The sequence below is a fragment of the Sciurus carolinensis genome, chromosome 2, assembly GCF_902686445.1.
Source record: "Sciurus carolinensis chromosome 2, mSciCar1.2, whole genome shotgun sequence".
Taxonomy (NCBI): Eukaryota; Metazoa; Chordata; class Mammalia; order Rodentia; family Sciuridae; genus Sciurus; species Sciurus carolinensis.
The window spans coordinates 198,137,221-198,153,693 of NC_062214.1; the positions used below are offsets into that span (position 1 = coordinate 198,137,221).

At 43.2% G+C, this 16,473-nt stretch overlaps 1 protein-coding gene across 14 annotated transcripts in view; it reads left to right on the forward strand.

Annotated features, from left to right (window-relative positions):
* Klc1 (kinesin light chain 1) overlaps positions 1-16,473 on the forward strand; it is a 57,104-nt gene that overhangs the window by 2,143 nt on the left and 38,488 nt on the right. Inside the window, exon 2 of one of the 14 annotated variants that reach the window (XM_047539815.1) lies at positions 9,500-9,550. The exons of 12 other annotated variants lie outside the window; for them this stretch is intronic. The gene's annotated coding sequence lies outside the window, so the exon portion shown is untranslated. Of the gene's footprint in view, positions 1-9,499; positions 9,551-13,052; positions 13,099-16,473 lie in introns of all 14 variants that reach the window. One more of the 14 variants, XM_047539816.1, reaches the window with a different exon arrangement.

The following is a 16,473-nucleotide window of genomic DNA, read 5'->3' on the forward strand; positions in this document are numbered from 1 at the left end:
GGCCCTGGGGATTGAACCCGGGGACACTCTACCACTGAATTATATCCCCAGTTCTTTTTTTTTTTTCCTTTTCTTTTTTTTTGAATATTTTTAGTAGTAGAAGGACATATGACTTTATTTTATTTTATTTTATTTTATTTTTATTTTTATTTTTTTTTTGGGTGCTGGGGATTGAACCCAGGGCCTTGTGCTTACAAGGCTAGCACTCTACGGACTGAGCTATCTCCCAGCCCCCTTGACTTTATTTTATTCACTTATTTTTATGTGATGCTGAAGATCGAATCCAGTGCCTCACACATGCTAGACAAGCGCTCTGCCACTGAGCCACAACCCCAGGACCCCTCCCCAGTTCATAAAAACTTTTTTTTAATTTGAGGCCGAGTCTTTAGCTAACACACATTCATATTCTCTCTCTCTATCTCTCTCTCTCTCTCTCTCTCTCTCTCTCTCTCTCTTTCTCTTTCACTGGGGATTGACCCAATGAACACTCAACCTCTGAGCTGTAACCCCAGTTTATTTCCAGCAGGGACTCACTAAGTTGCGGAGCCTTGACCTTGCTATCCTCCTGCCTGTTCAGAGGTGCTAGGATTACAGGTGTGTGCTACCATGCTTGACTAAGGGCTCAAACTTTGAATACTCCTGCTTTAACTTCCCAAGTCACTGGGATTACAGGAGGGATTACACTACACTTAACTAAGGTTAGTTTTAAGTATGTGAGTGAAATATCAGGAACCAGGATTTGATGTTACAAAGACATGATTATTAGTAACCTGAGCAAGAGGACCTGGTAAGTTTTTGTCAAATTTCAAGGCACAGAGTAAGATTTGGAAGGTGTGGCTTTAAATGACTTGAGAATGCCCTGAATGGCAGGCCCTGCTAAGTGGCCAGAGATTTGGAGGTGAAAGCTGGCAGGTAGTCTGGCAGGGTGGAGCCACTGAGGTTAGAGGCCTAATATGATACACCACTGAGGCAACCATCCTCAGAGACACTAGAAGGAAAGTGCCAGTTGTCAGGGTGGCCTGGAGCTGTGGGCTGAGGGTGAGCTGCTGTGGAGAGATGACAGGGAAGATGGGCTGGGAAAGTCTGTGGAGCCTGTGAAGGACCTTAGAGGCTGCTCTCATCCTGGGGCTAGAAGGAGGGTTGGAGGACTAAGGAGCTAGGTGGCATTTAGAATGGGCAGGGACTGGTGCTCTGGCACAGCATGTGTGAGGCAGGTGGGGCAGCTGGTGCTGGTGACTGGGATGAGCAAGTTAGGTAGCCATTCACCCCAAGTGAGGCCTGTGAGTCTGAAATTAGGCAGGAGGTGCAGAGGAGCAGTTGCGTCTGGTGGTTTTAGGGTACTGTGGGCCTGCCTTGGTGCAGGGAAGAGGCTGCAGGTGGAGGGAGAGGGTGGCAAGGACCCCCCATCCTTGTATCAAAGCAGGCCTATGCAAACACTAGTGGGCCATGTCACTTCTCTGCTAAAATTCTCACCAGTGCCCTCTAGGACCCGGCACTATCTGGCCTCCCTCCAGCAGCTCTGCCACTGGGGGCACCACACCCTCTGTGGTGGTTTGAGCCACATACTGCACTCTGTAGCCCTTGCCCTGCCTGACTTTTCTGCTCCTCACCTAAGTGCTGTGTTGTTTTGCTCTATCATTTTCTTACTTTGTTTACTGTCTGGTATAGTCCTCATCTCAGGAAGGGCAGGGGTTTTGTTTCTTGTACTCACCATCAGTGCTTGGCACCCAGAAAGTACTTCATAGGTGTTTGCTGAAGGAATGCATCTACAATGACTTCCTCATCTCTAACTTGACGATTCATTGGCTGGTGACATCCATCACAATAGGGAAAGTGGGAGGAGGACAAGGTGGTCTGTGCTTTTGGATATAAATCTGGGGTGCTTGTGGGGGCCGAGGGGGTAGCTGGAGATGCAGGTCTGGAGTCAGACAAGGGTTGAGGCTGTGGTCTAAACTACATCGTGTTGAGGGCCAGGGTGTTGTTGGTAGTGACCATCTGGTATATAGACAGTGGAGCAGCCCTAAGAGGAGAGCGCTTTGGGATACTGTGGGAAGAGGTCACCATTCAGTGACTGAGTTCGAGGAGGAGTGGGTCTAAAAATGTCTGTTGGCTCTGTCCTCTAGACCAGTTACCAGGCTGGGAATATAGCTCAGTTGGTAGCGTGCTTGCCTCGTAAGCACAAGGCCCTGGGTTCAATCCCCAGCCCCACAAAATAAATAAATGAATGAATAAATAGACCGGTTACCAATGATCTTTCAGGTTTCCCTGGAAGCAGGAGCCCAAGTCAGTGGTCTGCGTTCTACCTAGGGCATCCTGTGTCTTTCCACCTACGTGGCAAACTCATGGATCAGAAATAAATTGTTTGTTTTAGTTTTAACATATGTTTGGAGGCAGATGAAAGCAATTTGGATCTGTAATTTTAAAATATGCTTCTAATATGTGCTATCTATACTTAATAAAATGGGTAATGCGTATCAACACAACAAACATTTTTCCCCCCACAACTGGAGATTGAACCCAGGGGTGCCCTATTATTGAGCTACACCTCCAGCCCTGTTTTAAATTTTACTTTGAGACAGGGTCTCATTAAGTTGGCCAACCTGGCCTGGAACTTGCTATGGTCCTGCCTGGGTCTCTAACTTGCTGGGGTTACAGGTGTGTGACATCATGCCCTGCAGCACAACCAGCCTTTTAAGCTGAGCTGCATGCGTAGGTAAAGTAGAAGTCACATCTTGGTTCTGAAATATCCCAGTTAGCCCAGCTGAGATTGTGGGCTGTTCCTGACTTCCACTGCACATCATGGGTGTTTGTGTCCAGGACCTCTGGGGGTCACTGCACTGCTATCACTAAAATGTCACAGTGATGCCAACACTGTTCCAGTAAGATCAGAGCTGTTGCTGACTCCATGTTTCTGGTGAGGAGTGGGAGGTGAGAGGGCAGTTAGGGCTGCAAGGCATCTGCTTCTGCAGTCAAGCTTGGAAGCACCTTGCAGTACTTGAGCTTCACCCTGAAGTGAGTCTTCTAATTGCCTTTATCAGGGAAAGCTTTGCGCCCACTTTCACTTTTTTTTTTTTTTAAGAGTTACATTTTAACCACCTATACACACACTGTTCAGTAGTGTTAAGGATCTTTGCATGTTTGCAACATGTCTGCAACTCTGTTTAATCTATGGTACTGAGACCCTGAGTCCATGAATCACTGTGGGAACCACCTTTCTGCTTCTGATTTGTGGTTCTGGCTTCCTACATACTGCGTATGAGTGGAGTCCTACAGCTGTTGACCTTCTGGGACTGGGGCATTTCACTAGGCGTAGTGTTTCCAAGGCTCTTCCATAACTCTTCCTTTTAACTAAAACATCGTGAAGTTCTAAGGACTTTTGGTGTGCTCTTTATATTAATTTCCCATGGGTGCTGTGCTCAGGTCTTACATGATAGTGTCCTTGCTGTTCTCTTCTGGAGATGGGGTACTCTGCTGAGCTCTTGGGTTGTGACAATTCACTTCTCTTGGTGGTAGGACCAGGGTCCTCCTTTCCTTGCTGACTGGCTGTCAGTAGGAGACTGCTCTTGGTCCTAGAGCTGCTGTCTCTGCCCCTGGCCTCCTCCGTTCTTCAAAACCAGCATGGAGAGTCTCCCTACTCTGAATTCCTCTCATACTTTTGAGTGTCTGCCTGCCTGCCTCTGACCACTAGACCCACTCTTAAAGAGCTCATCTGATTAGGTCAGGCCTTCCTAGATAATCTCCCTGTCTTAAGGTCAACAGCTTGGGACCTTAATTACATCTGTAAAGTCTCTTTACAGAGATTCCTGACCCGGTGCTTGATGGAGTAGGTGTGTGCAAGGGAGTCTGGGGGAGAAGTGACTCTTAACCCCCCAACATAGCATCTCACAGTTATACTGTACTCTCAAAACAAAACAGTTTGTAACTACCTTCCAGTTAATATCTGAGTAACTTCTGAATAATACAGTATTAAATATTGGGAAACATTTTTTTTAAGAATAATTTATTCTTAAAAATTAATTTATTCATTTTTATGTGGTGCTGCTGAGGATCAAATCCAGTACATCACATGTGCTAGACAACCACTCTGCCACTGAGCTACAACCCCAGCCCCATGGGAAACATTTTTTAAAAACTTAAAATATAATTTACATATAGTAAAATGTTAAGATCTTACTTATGCCATTTTGTTGGTTTGATTAATTTGTATCAAGATACAGCCCAGAAATTTTTATATGTTTTCCTATCCAGCCCCTTCCCTTCCTCCCTTTCTCCCTCTCTCTCTTTCATGGTGACAGTGATTGAACCCAGAATGTGGCTCTACTAATGAGCCACATCCCCAGCCCCACCTTTTTAAAAATATTTTTTAGTTGTCAGTGAATTTTTATTTTATTTATATATGATGCTGAGAACCAAACCCAGTGCCTCACACATGCTAGGCAAGCTCTCTGCCATTGAGCTACAACCCCTGTCCCCCTCCCAAGCCCTTTTTATTTTATATTTCGAGAGAGGGTCTTGCTAAAATGTTAATGGCCTCACAAAATTGCCCAGACTGGTCAATCTTGTGATGCTTTTGCCCTGGACTCCCGAGTTGCTGGGATTATAGGTGTGGCCAGTGAACCCAGCATCTTATTTTGTTTAGCATACTATTTTTAAAATTCGTGGTATGCATGTGTCCCTTTCTGTTGTCTTGATGTGCATCTGGGGAGCTGCTCCTCTTTGTACAAACTGTGAAACATACATTTTCATTTATTTTGGGTAAATATCCAGGAATGGAATTGTTCCAGGGTAGAGGTATAATTAACTTTTAGAGAAACTGCCAGTTTTCCAGAGTGGTTGTGCCTCTTTGTGCTTTGCCCAGCTGTGTGTAGTTCTGGTGGTTTGCATCCTCTCCAGCGTTTGGTACTGCCTATCTGTCATCTTGTCCACTCCAGAGGTGTGTGGCAGGTCCTGATGGTGGCTTCTGTGTGCCTTGGCTTTTTGTGACCTGCTTTTGTGAAGTGCCTGTTCAAGGCTTTTGCTTCTTTAAAAAACTGGGCTGGCCGAGTGGTGCTGTCTGCTGTGTTAGGATTCAGCATGAAGCCTCCTCAGATGAGGCTGCCCACGCTGGGACTCTTCAGCTGCAAAATCACGACAAATAAATCTCTTAGGGCTGGGGCTCAGCTCAGTGGTAAAGTACAAGCCTAACATTCGTAAGGCACTGGGGTTCAATCTCCAGCACCTCAGAGAAAACAAACAAAACATAGAACAGGAAAAATCTCTATAAAGTGAAAGAAAATTAAAAGTATAATTTTTTTTTTATTATTATTAAGTATAGAAGTTCTTTACATATTTTGGATACAAGTCTTTTGCCAGATACATGTGCTACAAGTATTTTTGCCCACTCTCACTTAACTGGTTGTGCCTTTTAATAAACCAATAGTTTTTTTTTTTTTTTTTTTTGTGATATTGGGAATTGAACCCAGGGGTGCTGTACTGCTGAGCTACATCCCCAACCTTTTTTGCTTTTTATTTTATTTTTTGTTTTTAATTTTGGTTGGTGCTGGGGATTGAACCCAGGGCCTTGTGCATGCTAGGCAAGCACTCTATATCCCCAGCCCTTTACTTTTTATTTTGCGATGGGGTCTCCATAAATTGTCCATGCTGGCCTGGAACTTGTAATCCTCCTGCCTCACCTTTCCAAGTAGTTGGAATCAAATCCACTTTGTGCAGCAGAGTGGGTTTTCTTTCTTTCTTTTATGTAACCCTTTGTGCAGCAAAGTGGGGTTTCTTTCTTTCATGTACTGGGGGTTGACTCGGGTAATTTTACCACATCCCTAACCCTTTTTATTTTGAGACAGGGTCTTGCTAAGTTGCTTAGGGCCTTGCTAAATTGGTGAGGCTAGCCCAAACTAAGATTCTCCTTCCTTAACCTCCTGAGTTACTGGGATTACAGGCGTGCAACACCATACTTGATAAGAACTGCTTTTTAAAAATGTTTTCTGGGACTCGGGTTGTAGCTCACTGGTAGGGTACTTATCTAGTACGTGTGAGGCACTGGGTTCAATCCTCAGTACCACATAAAAATAAATGAAAACATAAAGGTATTGTCTCCATCTGCAACTAAAAATCTTTAAAAAAAGCAGATAGCTTTATAATTCCTTCTAGAACATGGAAAATAAAGGAAATATTTTTTAAAATGTTTTCTATAATTATCTTTCTTTAGAAAATTATTCCGCTCATTAGCACTTAAATATGTAACCCAGTCTTGTGACATTAGGTTATCTGTTGACATTTTTCCTGTTTAATCAAGGCTGCTTTCCCTGCCCAGAATTAAAACTGCCCACACTAATGTTTTCTGCCCAGATTCCTATGGCACCCTGCTCTGCATCCTGTTAGTCATACAGTCAGCTGAAGCTGTTCATTCTTTTCTGCTTGCTCAACCAGGGACATTTGGACTCACTCATTCTTGTTTAGGAAGAAACATGTTCTACATTTTCATATAGTCCTCTTCTCTGTAGAGTTTTGCTAGGTGATGGGCCTGTGGTCTGGCAGATCAGTGATCTTGCTGCAGGGGCTAGCACCTGACAGCTGACCCAGAGATGCAAACATCTCTTTGCTCAGGTACAACCACAGTTCTAGACAGCCCTCTGGATTTCTAAAAGAGCAAGTAAGCTCTTGAAGGTTTACATGCACACCTTGAAATGGGTGGTGACATTTGGTTATTGCAGAGCTGAAGGATCTAGCACAGAGGTAGCTGATTTCCAAACAATCCCTCTGGCTTTGGGAGCAGGCCGGGAGAAATACCTGAGGGTTTTGGACCTCATTTTCCTGGTTCTGAAAGTCTGTCTACAATAAAATCCCCCGGGAGCTGGGGTTGTGGCTCAGTGGTAGAGCGCTTGCCTAGCACTGGGTTTGATTCTCAGCACCACATATAAATGAATAAAAAGAAGGTCCATCAACAACTGAAAATTAAAAAAAAAAAAAAAAAAAAAATTCTCCAAAGGCAAACAAATGTTTTTTTTCTGTATAGTAGTGCAAGGTGTTTGGGGTGTAAACATTCAGAATTGCTGCCACTTTTGGGGTCTGTCTTTTGAACATGTTTCACTTTCTGTGGTTACTTTGTCATCATAGATTCCTCTGTTGGGTTCATTCTTATGATTCAAGTTTGAAGAGGAGATAAAAGGTTAAGTTATATTAGAGGAAAGAATTAGACCAAGGACAAGTAGGAAACCATGAGTCAGAACACTTTCAGCTCTAGGGATCTTTTGGGAAGCTCTGGAGATGAGCTTCGTGCCCCAGAGGTAGTGCTGGAGGAGCCTGACCCACAGGCAGAATGTGGGCATCTCGTCCCTCCCTGCCTCCCTTTCTTCCTGAGGGTGGGACCCAGGGCCTTGGCAGTTAAGAAGTGCTCTACCACTGCATTCCACCCCCCACACTGCAGTGATTCTTCGTTGGGAAAGGGTAGGAAATTGGGAGATGGTTAGCTGTACAGAACTTATTTATTGTTATAATACATTTTCCTATATAGAAAAATGCAGGGGCTGGGGAGATAGCTCAGTTGGTAAAGTGCTTGCCTTACAAGCACAAGGCCTGGGTTCGAACCCCAACACCGCAAAAAAAAAAAAAAAAAAAAAAAAAGAAAAAGAAAAATGCAGACTACAGAGGAGTGCCATATTTGTTTATCCAAAGATGTCATGGTTTGAAAAAGACTGAGATTCCAGGAGACCTTTTGGGGTTTTGCTAGAATGTGAACCTTAACTTTGATGTTTAAACCATCAGATCTTCCCCACTCATCCCCTCTCCTCTGCCTCCACTGGACCCACAATATGAATGTGTTTCGCTACTTTCAAGTCATATTCCCCCTTTGACTCTTCACTATAAAATTTTTGTTCTGAAATTTCAGAACAATAATACATATGTAATTTTTACTGCTGGTATTATCATTGCTTTGGTTTAGTGATGATAGGTAGTATATTTGGAAATTTCTAAATATACTAAAGACAACATAATGATTTTGTTAATATTTATTAAAATGGGATTATGCAATAAACTAAAGATTTGAGAAGTGAAGCTTTCTGCAACTCCTTGACAAAGCTAAAAAAGATTAGATCACAAAATTGGTTGTTTTGGTTGAACTTGATTTAATTTGAGAAATTTAATTCAAGAGTGCTTGCCTCGCATGCAGGAGACCCTGAGTTTGATTCCCAGCACTGCAAACCAAACCTGTACATGTTTTTATTGCAGTGTAAATCAGGTATGATAAAATTCACAGGGTTTTGCAGCCAACATGTCCAATTCAAGAGTGTTTTCATTACCGCCCCAAATACCTTGTATCTGTTAGCAGTCACTCACCATCCCCCCTGGGCAACCACTAACCCATTTTCTGTCTCCATGGACATTTCATGGAAGCAGAATTATATAATATGTGGCCTTTTGTATCTGGTTCTTTGAGGTGGCATACTATCCTTATTGTTGCATGTATCAATACTGTGTTGTGTGTGTGTGTGTGTGTGTTGTGCTGGGGTGGAACCCAGATCTCTCCTAGGCTAGGCCATTGCTCTATCACTGAGCCACATCCCCAGCCCTTCTCATTTTTATCTTTTACTTTGAGACAGTATCACTGAGTGGCCCAGGCAGGCCTTAAACTTGTGATCCTCCTGCCTCAGACACCCAAGTTGCTGGGATTACAGGCATGTGCCATCACACCTAGGCCTGGCATGATTTTTTTTTTTTTTGGGGGGGCGGGTACTGGGATTAAACTCAGGGGTGCTTAACCACTGAGTTACATCCCTACCCCCTTTTTTAAAATTTTATTTGAAGAAAAGGTCTTGCTGAATTGCTTAGGACCTTGCTGAGTTTGTGAGGCTGACTTTGAATTTGTGATCCTTCTGCATCAGCCTCCTGAGCCACTGAGATTACAGGTGTGTACCACCATGCCTAGTTTTTTTTTTTTTTTTTTTTTTTTTTTTGTAGTTGTAGATGGACAGCATGCCTTCGTTTTATTTGTTTATTTTTATTGGTGTGAAGGATCGAACCCTGTGCCTCACATGTGCTAGACAAGTGCTCTACCACTGAGCTACAGCCCCACCCATGAATTCTTATTATACTTACTACATGTGTACCTTTTAGTTTTGTTTTTATCAAGTTATGCATTCTTTGGTTTTCTCTTTGTTTTAAATTAGATTTTTGAGGAATTCCAAAGATTGAATTTCTGCCTTCCCTCCAGCTTCCCCAGTGCTGACGCCTTGCATCAATGGGTGCATTTGTGGCAACAGTGGAATAAACACCAGAATATTATTATTAACTAAACTCTTCTTTATTTGTGGTCACTAGGTCTTCCCTTATATCCTTGTTCTGTCTCAGGATCCCATCCAGGACACATATCAACTTGATCATTTTGCCTCCAGCTCCTTAGACTTAGACTTCCCTTGTTTTTGGTAACTATCTTAGTTTGTTAGGGCTTTATGATAAAGTATCAAGACTGAGCAGCTTATGAACAACAGAAATGTATCTCTTACAGTTCTGTATGCTGGAAGTCCATGAGGTCAGGGGCGTGCCCAGCATGGTTGTGGTAAGTGCCCTCTTGCAGGTGGACTGCCACCTTCTTGTGTCCTTACAGGGTGGAAAGAAGGTGAGGGAGCTCTCTGGTCCCTTTTATAAGGGTACTAATTCTATCATGAGAATCTTCTCATGACCTAGTCACCTCCCAAAGGCCCTATCTCCTAACACCATCACATTGGGAGTTCAAATGTCAACATGAATTGAAAGATGTGTTAACTTTCTATTACTGTAACAAATACCCATGATAATTAACTTATAGATAGAAATGGTTTATTTTGACTCACAGTTTTGGAGGTGTCAGACCACAGTCTGTTGATTTTAGTCCTGTGACAAGGCAGCATGTCATGTCAGAGAGTGTTTTAGAGCAAAACCATTAACCTTCCCACCAGGATTGAAAAAAGAGAGATGAAGAGATGAGGGTCCCACAGTCTTTTTCAAGGACATGCCCCCAGTGAGCGTTAGACTTCCTACTGGGGTTGGTGTCTCTGTCTTTCTCTCTCTCTCTCTCTCTCTCTCTCTCTCTCTCTCTCTCTCTCTCTCTCTCTCTCTCTCCCCCCCCCCCCCTCTCTCCCTCTCTCCCTCTCTCCCTCTCTTTCTCCCTCTCTCTCTCCCTCCCTCCCTCAGGTCTTGCTCTGTTTCCCAGGCTGGCCTTAAATTCCTATGCTCCAGTATTCCTCCTGCCTCAGCCTCCGGATTAGCTGGGACTACATGTGTGTGCCCCTGTGCCTGGGTTAGGTCCCATCTCTCATCTCTTAAGGTTTCTACCACCTCCCAGTACTGCGAAGCTGGGGGCTAAGTCTTTCAAACATGAACCTTTTGGGAACTTTTAAGTTCCAAACTACAGTAGGGGAATCACACATTCATTCTGTTGTAGTGACCTTGACAGTTTTAAGGAGTGCTGATCTGGCCCTTTGTGTAGATAGTCTTTCAAGTTTGGTTTGTTTGCTTTTTTTCTCTTTTTTCTCATGACTAGACCAGTGTTACAGTCTACCAGAACCCCTTGGTGAGGTGGGTGATTCTAGGCTGGGGCACGTGAGACACAAGATGTTACAAGATGAGCCTGGAGCTTGCAGTACTAGGAAGGAAGTAGCACTCAAGACCCACAGGGATGGGCGTGTGTCAGAGGACACAGACTGGGGTACCACATGCTCAGAGTCAGAGCACTTGGCTAGCATGCACAAGTCCCTGGGTTCATTTCTGGAGGGGAGAAAAAAAAAGAATAAAAAAAAAAGAAAAAGAAAAAAATAATGGAGCCAGTTTGAGAGCTCCCAGTGACTAGAGCCTGAACAATCTGAGCAATGCACTAAGTAATGTGGCTTTTTTTTTTTTTTTTTTTTTTTTTGGTACTGGGGATTAAACCCAGGGATACCTAACCACTGAGCGACATCCCCAGCTCCTCTTTTTTATTTAAATTTTTAAATTTTATTTTATTCATTCTTTTTTTATGTGGTGCTGAGGATCAAACTCAAGCTCCATTCCTAACCTTTTTTTGTTTTTTATTTTGAGATAGGGTCTCACTAAGTTACTTAGGGCCTTTTTAAATTGCCCAGGCTGATCTTGAACTTGGAATTCTCCTGCCTCTGTCCCGAGTTGTTGGGATTACAAGTGTGTGTCACTGTGCCTGGCTTAAATAATGTATTATTAATAATTGGTAGATGAGTATAACCTAAACTATAAAATAAATATCCTTAAGTCCATACTGATCTAAATGATGAAATATATCACCAGGGTAGAGGCAGAGGAGAGAGATCTGCCCTAGACACTTCCCATGAATTGCAACTGTTCCACTCTCAAGGAAGAGAGCCCAGTTGAAATTCCTTCCTGCCCTGCCTGTGGACTGTGCTGAATAGTCTTTCTCAGGAGCGTGTGTGTAGGGCAGTCCTACAGGGGCAGGCTGCATGCACCGCCCGAGCCAGGTGCCAGGTTGTCAGGTTGTCAGGGCGCTGATGGCAGTGTGGTCGGGACAGCACATGGGCCTTGTTTGGGACAACTTGCCCTCTCAGATGTTTTTTTGTTTGTTTGTTTTTTTTGGTGGTACTGGGGATGGAACTCAGGGCCTTGTGCTTTCGAGGCAAGCACTCTACCAGCTGAGTTATCTCCCCAACCCGCAACTTGCCCTCTCTTCTGTCTCCCAGAAGTGACGCTGCTTACTTCTTCCAAGTGAGCTTTGACTCTTCCCTGCTTTCTACTGTTTCTGTGTCTTGGTTTTCTGAGTCTTTGTCATTATTGACCTCTCGTCATTATTGACCTTTGGGGTTTCCCTCTTTCTCTGCTCCTCCTATCCATACCTGATTTCTGTGGGCTTCTTCACAGCCTCCCACAGATCAGCTTGTCATTTGTTTGGCTCAGTCTTAACCGTTTGAGCACATTTCAGTACCCTGAGAAAGATGCTCTGGAGGTAAAAGGTTTTGAGCTCTGATCTGTCTGAAAATGCTATTTTACTGTCACAGTTGATTGAGAGTTTGATTCTAGGATTCTAAGTTAGAAACAGTTACCCTTCAGAATTTTGGAGGCATTTATTTAATTGCCTTTGGAATTCAGTGTTGCTCTCAAAAAGTGTGAACGTAGCCAGGCACAGGTTCAATCCCCATTCCCCCCCCCAAAAAAAATGTGAACCCTTTTTTTTTTTAGTTGTTGATGGACCTTTATTTAATTTATTTATTTATATGTGGTGCTGAGAATCAAACCCAGTGGTTCACACATGCCAGGCAAGCACTCTACCACTGAGCCAGGACCCCAGCCCTGAACCCTTTTTTTGTTTTGAATTTTTTTGGGATTGAATCCAAGGTCTCATGTATGCTAGACAAAGTCTCCACCATTGAGCTACATTCCCCACCCCTTTATTTTTTATTTTGAGATAGGGTCTCGCTAAGTTGCCCAGGCTGACCTTAAACTTCACTCCTCCTACCTCAGTCTCCTGAGTCACTGGGGTCCCAGGTGTGTGCCACTGTGCCTGACATTTGTCCTGATGCTGGACAAACTTGTCAATTTCCATTGTTCCTGTTGGGAAGGCAATTGTCACTCCAAAGTCTCTTCTAGTCACCAGAAGAAAGAGTTAAAAAAAAAAAAATTACTCATCACAAGTCAGAAGAACAGTTTTAGTATGTAGTAAGAACTATTTTCTATTTTGCGTATTATTTCTGCTTGGATTACTTCAATTACTTGGATTATTTTGTTCAGAGACAGGGTCTCACTGAGTTGCTTAGTGCCTCACTTTTGCTGAGGCTGGCTCTGAACTTAAGATCTGCCTCTCTTAGCCTCCTGAACTGCTGGGATTATAAGTGTGCACCACTGCTCCTGGCTTTAATTTTTATTTTTGAGACATGGTCTCACTAGGTTGCATACAGCCTCACTAAGTTGCTGAAGCTGGCTTTGAAGCTTTGATCCTCCTGCCCCAGCCTCCCAAGTTGCTGAGATTACAGGTGTGTGCCACAATACCCCACTCAGGCATGGGTTTTAATAATTACTTTTTATGAAGGATCTTTTTAAATTTGTTTTCTGTGTTTCCACAGGACAAGTGAGCCCTTTGAAAGAAGGACATTGGACTTTCCTTTTGGGGTAGTATTTAAAGACTGTTTATTTTTATTGTTTTTCAAGTGGTATTTAGAAGAGAGTCATTGTTTTATTTCTGGTTTATAGCCTGCTACAGGTGGGATTTAGTCAGAGGGTGAATGTGGAGCCAGGCTGGGTAGGTCTCGGCATTCCCAGTCTGCATCCAAGTAGTGCGAGTGAGTGAGGTGACCAGGAACCATGCACATTAATATAAACCTTCCAGGCATGTGGTGCAGGCCTGTGGTCCCAGCTGCTTGGGAGGCTGAGGCAGGAGGATCACTTGAGCTCAGGAATTGGAGGCTAGTCTGGGAAGTTCAGTGAGATCCTGTCTCAAAAAAAAAAAAAAAAAAAAAAAAAAGGCAGAATGTGGCTAAGTCTTAGAATGCTTGCCTAGCATGCAAGGGGCTCTGGCTTCAGTCCCAGTACTGCAAACATGAATCAATCAATCGATTGCAGTAAACATTACAGAGATTGAGTCACTATCCAAAATAGCAAGGACAGAGTGAGTTCTAAAATAAAATCAAAGTAATAATTGTTTCAGGATTATTTTCACCTTCATTATTTTAAATAAGGACTCTTAGGATCTGCAGACACAGTATGCACTTCTTTGGCCTCTTGGAGCCTGGACTTGAATTTGGCCACAGATCTTTGCCTGTTGAACAATGGCTTTCAGAGGTTTGAACCTACGAAGGTCTCCTTGTGTTTTAGGTTAATTCAGATAGATTTGTAAGATTCTACATTGGACATTTTGCATTGAGTTCTCTTTGACTCATAGCAAATAATTGGCCTTTAAAGAGTTCTTTTCTTTTATTTTTGGGAATAAAAGCATATTAAAAAAAGTTGCTATGGTTAATTAATTAATAACTTGGGACTAGATATTCCGTGCATCACCTGGAGAAAAGGGCATGGGAATGTTTTAAGCCTGTGGTGTGGTGCAGGTCAGGGGAGCAGCGATGCCACCTGACACCCAGGAGGCCAGGGCTCTGCAGTCGTGTGGAGGTGGGAGGTGGACATGTGACCTCTGAGGCCTCTTCCCTCATTCACTGAGCACATCTTTGTGGCATAGTTCTGGTTGCTTCCTTGTCCTACCAAGTCACCTGGAGGCACACAGGACATCAGAAGTTGAAATCAAGTGCAGGGTTGTGTGGTTTGTAGGCTGGGGGAGCAGGCTGTGTGGGTGTGAAGTAGGCTTCTGGGGAGCTTTCAGAAGTCAGCCAGCTGTGCCTGTCTTGAGCCGCAGTCTGTGCAGTTCTGAACTGTTCACTGAGATGGGCTGCAAAACAATGTTCTCTCAGAAACGGATTTCGTTTCTGCATCCAACTCAAGTGGGCTGTGGTCAGTCTTTCAGTTTCCTACTGTTGCTTTTATTCACAGAATGTGCTTTACTTTTTTTTTTTTTTTTTTTTTATGTTTTATTTTGAGACGGGGTCTTGCTAAGTTGCTTAGGGCTTACCTAAATTGCTGAATCTGGCTTTGAGCTGAAGATCTTCCTGCCTTAGCCTCCCAAGCCGCTGGGATTACAGGCATGTGCCACTGTGCCTGGCAAATGTGCTTTACTTTGACCTATGTGCATATAGACCTTTGCCTGTATTTTCTTCTAATTTCTTGTGTTTTTAGAAAAAGCACAGTTAGGACTGGGAATGTAGCTCAGTGATAGAGTGCTTACCTAGAATGTATGTGGCCTTGGGTGAGTCAGCACTGCAAACAAACTCCCACATTTAATTTTTTGATCAATTTGGAGTTGAGTTTAGTGTGTAGCAAGGGTAAAGCCTTTTCTCTTTTTCTCTTTCTTTATTCTTTTTTTTTTTTTTTTTTTTTTTTTTGCGGTACTGGGGATCGAACTCAGGGCCTTGTACTTACAAGGTAAGCACTCTACCAGCTGAGCTATCTCCCCAGCCTCTCTTTCTTTATTCTTGAGATGGGTTCTTGCTATATTGTTTTGCTGGCCTCATACTCATGAACTCAAGCCATCTTCCCTTCTCAGCCTCTCGTAGCTGGGACTACAACTGCGTGCCCAGCTTCCCTTATTTTTTTTTCTAATAGCCAATTGCCTTAGCATTATTTAGCATTGTTACGGTTTAGATATAGATATCTCCCAAAGGCTCATGTGTTGAAGACTTGGCTTTTAGTATGGTAGCATCCAAAGGTGGGACTTTTGGGAAAGTAATTGGATCATAAGGGCTTTGACTTCGTCAGTGAATTAATCCATTTGATGGGGTTTTTTTTTTTTTTTGGTTATTATTATTATTATTATTATTATTTTGCAGTACTGGGGATTGTACACAGGGGTACTCATACCACTGAAATATGCCCCCGCTCCACCAGCCCTTTTCTGATTTTTAAATTTTGAGACTGGATCTTGCTAAGTTGCCTATGTTCACCTGGAACTTGCGGTCCTCCTGCCTCAGCCTCCTGAGTTGTTGGGATTACAGGTGTGCACCATGGTGCCCAGTTAGATTAATAATTTGATTGGATTACTGAGAGGAGGTGGAAACCATGGACAGGTCAGGCATGGTTGGAAGAAGTCGGTCACTGGTGGCATGCCTTTGGGCACTGTCTTTTCCATGTCTCCTTCTTCAGTGTCTGTTTTTCTCTGCTTTGTGGCTGCCATGAACTGAGCTGCTTTCCTCTGCTGGACCCTTCTATCTGGATGTTTCTGCCTTGGAGCCAGTTGACAATGGACTAAAACTTCTGAAACCCTGAGCCAAAATAAATCCTTTCTAAGTTGTTTTTCTTAGGAACTTGTCACAGTGACAGCTGATTAACAATCATGTAACCTACCTTTGGTTATAATGGCACAGAAAGGGACAGAGATATCAAGCAGTATAAACGTATGTGCCCCTGCCTGTCTTCCTCTTGTAAACATGGCATCGATGTTTATGTTCACGTGATGGTGACTTGGATGAGAGATCCAGAAGTCGTTCTGACCTGAGCGTGGTGAGAGGTGTGAGCTTGGGAGATGCAAGTTTTGGTGATCCCTGTTTCTGCAATGTAATACTTGAAATGTGATGTGGATGATGCAGGAAGTATTTTGTGTTTATTTCAGAGGGAAGAAGTTAGCTCAATGAACAGAAGTTATAGGAGGGATATTTCTCTCTCTCTTCTTAGACATATTCTCTATTTTTAATTTAGAAACTTTTTTTATGTATTCTAATTAGTTATATATGAAAGTAAAATGCATTCTGACACCTCATGCCTAAGTGGAGTATAACTTCTCATTTGTCTGGTTGTACGTGATGTAGAGTTACACAGGTCATGTTATCATATATGCACCTAGGTTAATAAAATCCAGTTAATTCTACCATTCTTATGCCCTCTCCCCTCCCTTCACTCTCCTGTCTAGTCCAAAATACCTCTACTCTTCCCCCAAGGAGGAATATC